Below are 9,333 nucleotides of genomic sequence, written 5' to 3'. Positions count from 1 at the left end.
TTGTGTCATCTGCATATCGTAGGTTGTTAATGAGTTTTCGTCCACTCCTGATGCCGCTTTCTTCATGTAGTCCAGCTTCTCAGATTATTTTCTCAGCATACAGACTAAATGAGTATAGTGTCATGGATTGAACTGTGCTCCCCAAAAATAACTGTCAACTTGGTTAGGTCATGATTCTCAGTATTGTATGATTGTGTACCATTTTGTCATCTGATGTGATTTCCCACGTGTTGTAAGTCCTATCACTATGATGTAATAAGATGGATTAGTGGCAGTTATATTGTTGAGATCTACAAGATTATGTAGTGTCTTAAGCCAATTTCTTTTGAAATATAAAGCAGAGAAGCAAGCAGAGAGACATGGGGACCTCCTACCACCAAGAAAGCAGTGCCGGAAGCAGAGCTTGTCCTTTAGACCTGAGGTTCCTGTGATGACATGCTCCCAGACCAAGGGAAGACTGTTGCATTGCAAGGGCCTTCCTCCAGAGAAGGCAGAGAGAAAAAGCCTTCCCCTGGAGCCGGCACCCTGAATTCAGACTTCTAGCCTACTGGACTGTGAAGGAACAAACGTCTCTTTGTTAAAGCCATCCATTTGTGGTATTTCTGTTATAGCAGCCCCAGATGAATAAGACAAGTGGTGAAAGGATACAACCCTGACACCCACATTTCCTGACTTTAAACCATGCAGTACCCCCTATTCTGTTTGAACTATTGCCTCTTTTTCTATGTACAGATTCCTCATGAGAACAATTTAGTGTTCTGGAATTCCCATTCTTCCCAATGTTATCCATTATTTGTTACATCCACACAGTAAAATGACTTTGCATAGTCAATAAAACACAGGTAAACATCTTTTTGGTATTCTCTACTTTCAGCCAAGATCCATCTAACATCAGCAATGATATCTGTTGTTCTAAGTCCTCTTCTGAATCCTGCTTGAATTTCTAGCAGTTCCCTATTCATGTGCTGTATAATCATTTTTAAATGATCTTCAGCAAAATTTTATTTGCATGTGGTACTAAAGATATTTTTCTTTGGAATGGACAAAATCCATGGGACTATCTCTTATAGTCAGTTGGCCAGGAAGCTGTTTTCCAAATTTCTTGGCATAGATGAGTGAGCACCTCCAGGATTGCATCCATTTGTTGATACATATCAATTGGTATTCTGTCAATTCTTGGAGCCTTGTTTTTAGTCATTCCTTTCAATGCACCTTGGACTTCTTCCTTGAATACCATCAATTCTTGATCATATGCTATCTCCTGAAATGATTGAACAGTGACTGAGCATGTCAAAACACACACCCACACACACACACAAACTAATGCAGACCCTGAACTCATCTAACGTGATTTTGGCTCCAAGATTCTGATTAGCCTCATCAAACTTTTCTTGGAACTAAACTGCAGTCCTAGAATCCTCTGACTCAATTCTTCCTTTGTCATCTCCTTTACAGGTTTCAGACCTGCATCGCAGTCTGAGGCTCTCCCTACCTTCTCTGGCTCTATGCCCTTCACTTTTCTCTAGTATTTCCCCCCTAATCAATCTCTTGCATATCTAATCCCATATTGGCTTCTCTTTCTTGGATAACTCAAATTATTTCACCATACATTTTCCCCTGCCAACTCACCATTGCCTATGCAAAAAAGAAGGCATTCTTTCAGAGAATGAGCTTCCAATATTTACTTCAAAGAGATCATACTAAAAGAATGAGTAAAATATTCCTATAGTTTGAGACCCAGTAGAAATTAAAATATTGGCTATTTGGTTAGACTAGATGGTCCTGTTATCCTCAATTATATATCATCAATTATATTTGAAATTGCTTGATGGTTCTTAATTTCCAAAGTTGGGTTTTTAAATTCAAGTGTTTCTACATAATTTTTAAGCCCAAACATATCATGCTGTGTCTGGAAGAATTTTTTTGAAACGGAATTGAGTAACAGATGGTTTTTTAGGTATTGGAAGGACTTTGATTGAGATTTTCAAGATGAAGTTCAAAATACTTGGACTGTATGCAACTGTGCTGGGACTCGTAAATGAGAACTGGGTGGTATATTTAATGTGATTGAATGCAGTAGATAGCTCATGCTCTGTTTTACTCTAACTGAATTTTGTTCGTTTGTTTGTTTCCTACAAATATTATAAGGGTAATACATGCCAAATGATTACCATGAATAGAAGCACAGTCAGGGTCTCACAAAATATATAAATTAACACACGAGAGCATTTAATATACCCTTGGGTAAGTGTCCATTGATATTCAAAGAAAAGATTCAGTGTTGAACATTTAGTAAAGTTTTTTTTTCTTTTTTTTTTTTTTTAGAAGAATTGAATATTAGAAGTAATCAGTGAAAAGGTTGATGGGGTCAAAAGAGAAGAGCTGAGTCTAAGGATGTGTGAGTGTGTGTGTGTGCGTGTGTGTGTGGTTTGTGAACACTCAAAACCATTAAATAAATTATATTTAAATTCTAATCCATTTAAATAGGAATTAGAACAATAGGAAGATTCTTCATGTGCTCTGCAATTATTGTTTCAATTTCCACAGGTTACTAGATAATTTCAAATTTGTTGTACTGATTTTTTTATGATTCCTTAAAGTATTATTTCCCTAATAACTGTTCTCATTGACCCTAAGGATAATTTGGCTTTAATTTATTGCTTTTTTGTGTGCTTTGAAAATTACATAATGATAGTATGTTTTTATGTTTGTGACATTTTAATAACTTGGAAATAAAACATCGTTCTGAAACAATCACTTAGAAACATAACCCATGATGACTATAATATTTCTTATTAAGAGCCACCTCTCTTAATGTTTCTGTGACTTGACTGTTCATTTGTTTTGCATTTTGTAGGGGTAACCACATTACTCTTATACCTCTTCGTATCACACCATAAAGGAAGGAAATCTACACACACACTGTATTTAGTCTGACAAGGATATTAAATGAAACATTCTGTAGTAGAGAGCAAAGTGGTGGATTTTGGATCCAGTATAAGTTCAAAGCTTGCTCTACCATTTGCCAACAGCATGAACCAACAACGTGACTACAAAAAGATAATTCTGTTACTCAAAACTACAGGACCTCATTTTAAAAGTGGGATTAATAGCACTGCAGGAATTAAATAAAATAATGTATTGAGTATTGCTGTGGACTAAGCTTATGTTGAAAATGAATCTTATTTCCTAACACGGCTCCATTTTCTATCTCCAACCGTCTCCACAGCCAGGTATTTTTTTGAATAGTAGAATTAACACATCCATATAAACAGCTAACATGGTTTTCAAGCTGGTGTGAAAACCATGTTCTGTGACATTTTCTGTGGGAAAGAAAAATAAGAAAGATCATGTAAGCTTAGAATATTCAGCATGGAATTAATTTTAATAAATTACTAAATATTTTTTATTAAATACCCTTTAGTACACGCTACTTCATTACATACACTTGATTTGAAAAGTCTTCAGAAATGATAAAATTGCCAGAAAGAAATAATCTATAATTCATTTTTTCAAATGGTTCTTTCTCTTGAGGTATTAAAGTATACTTCTATATGAACACATTTATTACTCTAACATACTTTTTTCAAAGTCCTTTAGTTAACATTATTTTACATGTATCTGAAATATCATGCTAAACATTCAGCCTTGTGAAAATGAAATTCCAGCATCAAGAAAATCCTCTACGAAGTTATATCGTCATAATCTCTGCGGAGTATTTCTGATCACAACACTCTTTTCAATTATTGTTTCAGATGATTGTGGCAATATGTATTCAGTGATATTCCCTTTCAGGCATGGAAGTATGTTTCCTCAATTTTATTTGCCACAATTTTATATAAGAATGTATTACGTATACACATAAATGTGAGACCTATGTTGTTGTTGTTGTTAGGTGCCATTGAGTCAGTTCTGACTCATAGCTACTGTATATACAACAGAACAAAACGCTGCCCGATCCTGCGCCATCCTCACAATCCTTGTTATGTTTAAGCCCATTGTTGCAGCCACTGTGGCAATCCATCTCATTGAGGGTCCTCCTCTTTTTCACTCACCCTGTACTTCACCAAGCATGATGTCCTTCTCCAGGGACTGAACCCTCCTGACAACGCGTCCCAAGCATGTGAGACATAGTCTCACTATCCTTGCTTCTAAGGAGCATTCTGGTTGTACTTTTTACAAGACAGAGTTGTTCATTCTTTTGGCATTCCATAGTGTAGTCAATATTCTTCTCCAACACCACAATTCAAAGACGTCAATCTTTTTTTTCTTCGGTCTTCTTTATTCATCGTCCAGCTTTCCCATGCATAGGATGCTATTGAAAACACCATGGCTTGGGTCAGGCACACCTTATTCTTCAAAGTGACATTTTGCATTTCTACACTTTGCAGCCAATTTGCCCAATCCAATGTGGCTTTTGATTTCTTGACTGCTGTTTGCATGGGTGTTGATCGTGGATCCAAGTAAAATAGAATCCTTACGGCTTCAACCTTTTTCCCCACTTATCATGATGACACTTATAGGTCTAGTTGTGGGGATTTTTGTTTTCTTTATGTTAAGGTGTAATCCATTCTGAAGGTTGATTTGTTTCATCTTCATCAGTAAGTTCTTCAAGTCCTCTTCACTTTCAGCAACGATGGTTGTGTCATCTGCATAATGCAGATTGTTAATAAGTCTTCCTCTAATCCTGATGCCCTACTCTTCTTTATATAGTCCAGCTTCTCAGATTATTTGCTAAGCATACAGATTGTATAGGTATGGTGAAAGGATACAACCCTGACACACACCTTTTCTGACTTTAAACCATGCAGTATCACCTCATTCTGTTCGAAAGACTGCCACTTGATCTATGTAAAGGTTCCTCATGAGCACAATTAAGTGTTCTGAAATTCCCATTCTTTTGAAATGTTATCCCTAATTTGTTGTAATTCCACACAGTGGAATGCCTTTGCATAGTCAATAAAATACAGGTAAACATCTTTCTGGCATTCTCTGCTTTCAGCCAGGATCCATCTGATGTCAACGATGACAGCCCTGGTTCCACATCCTTTTCTGAATCTGGCTTGAATTTCTGGCAGTTCCCTGTTGATACACAGCTCCCACCGCTTTTGAATGATCTTCAGCGAAGTTTTACTTGCATGTGATATTAATGATATTGTTCAATAATTTCTGCATTCGGTAGGATTGCCTTTCTTGGGAATAGGCACAAATGTAGATCTTTTCCAGTTGGTTGGCCAAGTAGCTGTCTTCCAAATTTCTTGTCATAGATCAGTGAGCACTTCCAGAGCTGCACCAATTTGTTGAAACATCTTGATTGGTATTCTGTCAATTCCTGAAGCCTCATTTTCCACCAATGCCTTCAGTGCAGCTTGAACTTCTTCCTTCAGTACCATTGGTTACTGTTCATATGGAACCTCCCGAAATGGTTGAATGTCAACTAATTCTTTTTGGTATAGTGACTCTGTGTATTCCTTCCATCTTCATTTGATGTTTCCTGAGTCATTTAATACTTTGCCCATAGAATCCTTCAATATTACAACTCAAAGCCTGAATTCTTTCTTCAGTTCTTTCAACTTGAAAAATGCAGAGTGTGTTCTTTTCCTTTTGATTTTCCATCTCCAAGTCTTTGCACATGTCATTATAATACTTTGTCTTCTCGAGCTGCCCTTTGAAATTTGCTGTTCAACTATTTTACTTCTTCATTTCTTCCTTTTGCTTTACCTAGCTGACATTCAAAAGCAAGTTTCAGAGTCTCTTCTGACATCCACTTTGCTCTTTTCTTCCTTTGTCTTTTTAAGGACCGATTGCTTTCTTCATGTATGATGTCATTCCACAACTTGTCTGGTCTTCAGTCATTGGTGTTCAACACTTCAGATCTGTTCTTGAGATGGTCTCTAAATTTAGGTAGAATATACTCAAGGTCATACTTTGGCTCTCGACGAGTTGTTCTAATTTTTTTCGGTTTCAACTTGAGCTTGCATATGAGCAGTTGATGGTCTATTCCATAGTCAGCCCCTGGCCTTGTTCTGACTATGATATTGAGTTTTTTCACCATCTTTTCAAACAAAAAAAAAAAAAAATTTTTTTTTTCCCCACAGATATAGTGGATTTGATTCCTGTGCATTCTATCTGGATAGGTCCAGGTGTATAGTCACCTTTCATGTCAGCAAAAAAAGGTGTTTGCAATGACAAAGTCATTGGTCTTGCAAAATTCTATCATTCAGTCTCTAGCATCTTTTCTATCATCAAGGCCATATTTTCCAACTACTAATTCTTCTTCTTTGTTTCCAAGTTTAGCATTCCAATCTCTAGCAATTATCAATGCATCCTGATTGCTTGTTTGATCAATTTCAGAATGCAGAAGTCGGTAAAAATCTTCAATTTCTTCATCTTTGGCTGGTTGGTGCATAAATTTGAATAATAGTTGTCTTAACTGGTATTCCTTGTAGGCATATGGATATTATCCTATCACAGACAGCGTTGTACTTCAGGATAGATCTTGAAATGTTCTTTTTGACAGTAAATACAATGCCAGTCCTCTTCAAGTTGTTGTTCCCAGCATGGTAGACCATATAATTGTCTGATTCAAAATGGCCATTTCAGTTCATTTCAAATCACTAATGCTAGGATATCAATGCTTATGGTTTCCTTTTCATTTTTGAAAACTTCTAATTTTCCTAGATTCATACTTCATACATTCCACATTCTGATTTTTTTTTCAGATCTGTGCATTTTATTGTATGTAAATTATACTTTGATTCAACACAACTATAGGGACTGAATAACAATGTAGATTTTTTTCTTTTTAGTTAGTACATTTTCTATTATCACCATCTTGTAAAATGCTTGTACACCAAGACCCAAGAGAATTAAGCCAGCTATGTGAGAGACTTGCATGATTTTTTTTTCTTTAAATATTCCTTCTATATGTTTTTTAAGGAAAAATTTTATTGAGCTATGGGATTAAGTTCAATCACTATAATAGGCGTTTGTAATCAATTTAAGTGGTAGGCCAAGATTATATCATATACATCCAATTCTCTGTTTTATGAGAAAAGAGATGCTAAAAGAGCTGTGACAATTCCCAGAGAAATTAAAAGGGATATCTCCTATACCCTTATACAAGAGTATACAGTATGACATTAGAAGGCCTGAGAGAGGCTACTAGAGTTATGCTGTGTAGACAAGGAAAATTCCACACAATGGTTTCATAATGACTTCTCCTCGTAGATGCACACGTGGTTGGCATTTCAGTCACGTCAATATCAGGTGTTTATCAGATCTCAAAATCAAACATGATATTTTTTACTAAAATTTTGTGGGTTTTTTTTTACTTGTTCTGTTTCAAGAAGTGTCAATGACAAATTTGAAATTGTGTCCTCATCAAGAAATTTATGAAAATCTGTAGTAATTTCATAACTGTTTTTAGTTATGAATCCATTTGTCATTTTCCAGAAAAGAAAAACCTGCACAAAATTGTGTCTGTGTTCTTTACAGCACTAACAGTAGTTTCATATGCCAATGAGGAAGAGGTCATTTAAATTTTTTCTCATGTCATTTGAGATATATTTTATTCCTCCTCCTCTTCCTCCAGTGCTCCCCCGGAACCTCCAACATACACCCAAGGGACATTTATAGGTGTTTTAAATAGCCCCGTAGCCCCTGCCGCTATGAGTTGTAATCGACTCGACAGTAATTTTTTTGTAGCCTCTTGGGGTATGTTTTTCCAAATTAAGAAAAGGTTCCTCTTTTAAGAAGATGACATTCCTATGGCATTTAACTAGTCATTGATAGGTTTTTGGCGGCATATCCACACAATGGAATATTATTCAGCCATAAAGAGAAATGAAGCCCTGACACATGCTATGGTCTGGATGAATCTTGAAAACATGATGCTGACGGAAATAAGTCAGTCAGAAAATGAAAAGCAGTGTATGATCCCACTAAGACAAAATATCTAGAATAGGAAAATGCACAGAGTAAAATGTTCATTAGCAGATACTGTGGGATGCAAGGAGGAGGAAATGGGGAGTTATTGCTTAAGGGGTGCTGAGTTTCTGTTGTGGGTGATGAACAACACTGGGAACGGTAGTGGCTTTAGCTGCAGAATGTGGTGGATATAATTAATATTTCTGAATCGTACAATTAAAAGTGGTTAAAATGGCCAAAAAATTATGATGATGTGATACAAAAAACAAAATCTTTCCTGCTCATTCCAGTTGTTGAGGCTCATGGTTTTAAAAACATAAATAATTTTTTTTGTTTCGTATCTTTCAGTTCCATTTCCTTTGACTATATAAGAAATTGGAAACCCTGGTAGTGTCGTGGTTAAGTGCTATGGCTGCTAACCAAAAAGTCAGCAGTTTGAATCCACCAGGCACTCCTTGGAAACTCTTGGGGGCAGTTCTACTCTGCCCTATAGGGTCGCTGTGAGGTGGAATTGACAGCAACAGGTTTTTTTTTTTTTATTAATAACTTTTATTAAGCTTCAAGTGAAAGTTTACAAATCCAATCAGTCTGTCACATATAAGTTTACATACATCTTACTCCGTACTCCCACCTGCTCTTCCCCTATTGAGTCAGCCCTTTCAGTTTCTCCTTTCGTGACAATTTTGCCAGCTTCCCTCTCTCTCTATCCTCCCATCCCCCCTCCAGACAAGAGCTGCCAACACACTCTCAAGTGTCCACCTGATATAATTAGCTCACTCTTCATCAGCAATTCTCTCCCGCCCACTGACCAGTCCCTTTCATGTCTGATGAGTTGTCTTCGGGGGTGGCTCCTGTTTTGTGCCAACAGAAGGTTTGGGGACCATGACCGCCAGGATTCCTCTAGTCTCAGTCAAACCATTAAGTCTGGTCTTTTTATGAGAATTTGGGGTCTGCATCCCACTGATCTCCTGTTCCCTCAGGAGTTCTCAGTTGTGCTCCCTGTCAGGGCAGTCATCGATTGTGGCTGGGCACCAACTAGTTCTTCTGGTCTCAGGATGATGTAGGTCTCTGGTTCATGTGGCCCTTTCTGTCTCTTGGGCTCCTAGTTGTCGTGTGACCTTGGTGTTCTTCATTTTCCTTTGCTCCAGGTGGGTTGAGACCAATTGATGCATCTTAGATGGTCGCTTGTTAGCCTTTAAGACCCCAGACGCCACATTTCAAAGTGGGATGCAGAATGTTTTCATAATAGAATTATTTTGCCAATTGACATAGAAGTCCCCTTAAGCCATTTTCCCCAGACCCCCGCCCCTGCTCCGCTGACCTTTGAAGCATTTATTTTATCCCGGAAACTTCTTTGCTTTTGGTCCAGTCCAATTGAGCTGACCTTCCATGTATTGAGGGTTG

The sequence above is a fragment of the Elephas maximus genome, chromosome 5 (assembly GCF_024166365.1).
Source record: "Elephas maximus indicus isolate mEleMax1 chromosome 5, mEleMax1 primary haplotype, whole genome shotgun sequence".
Taxonomy (NCBI): Eukaryota; Metazoa; Chordata; class Mammalia; order Proboscidea; family Elephantidae; genus Elephas; species Elephas maximus.
Note: the sequence above shows the minus strand (reverse complement) of the source record.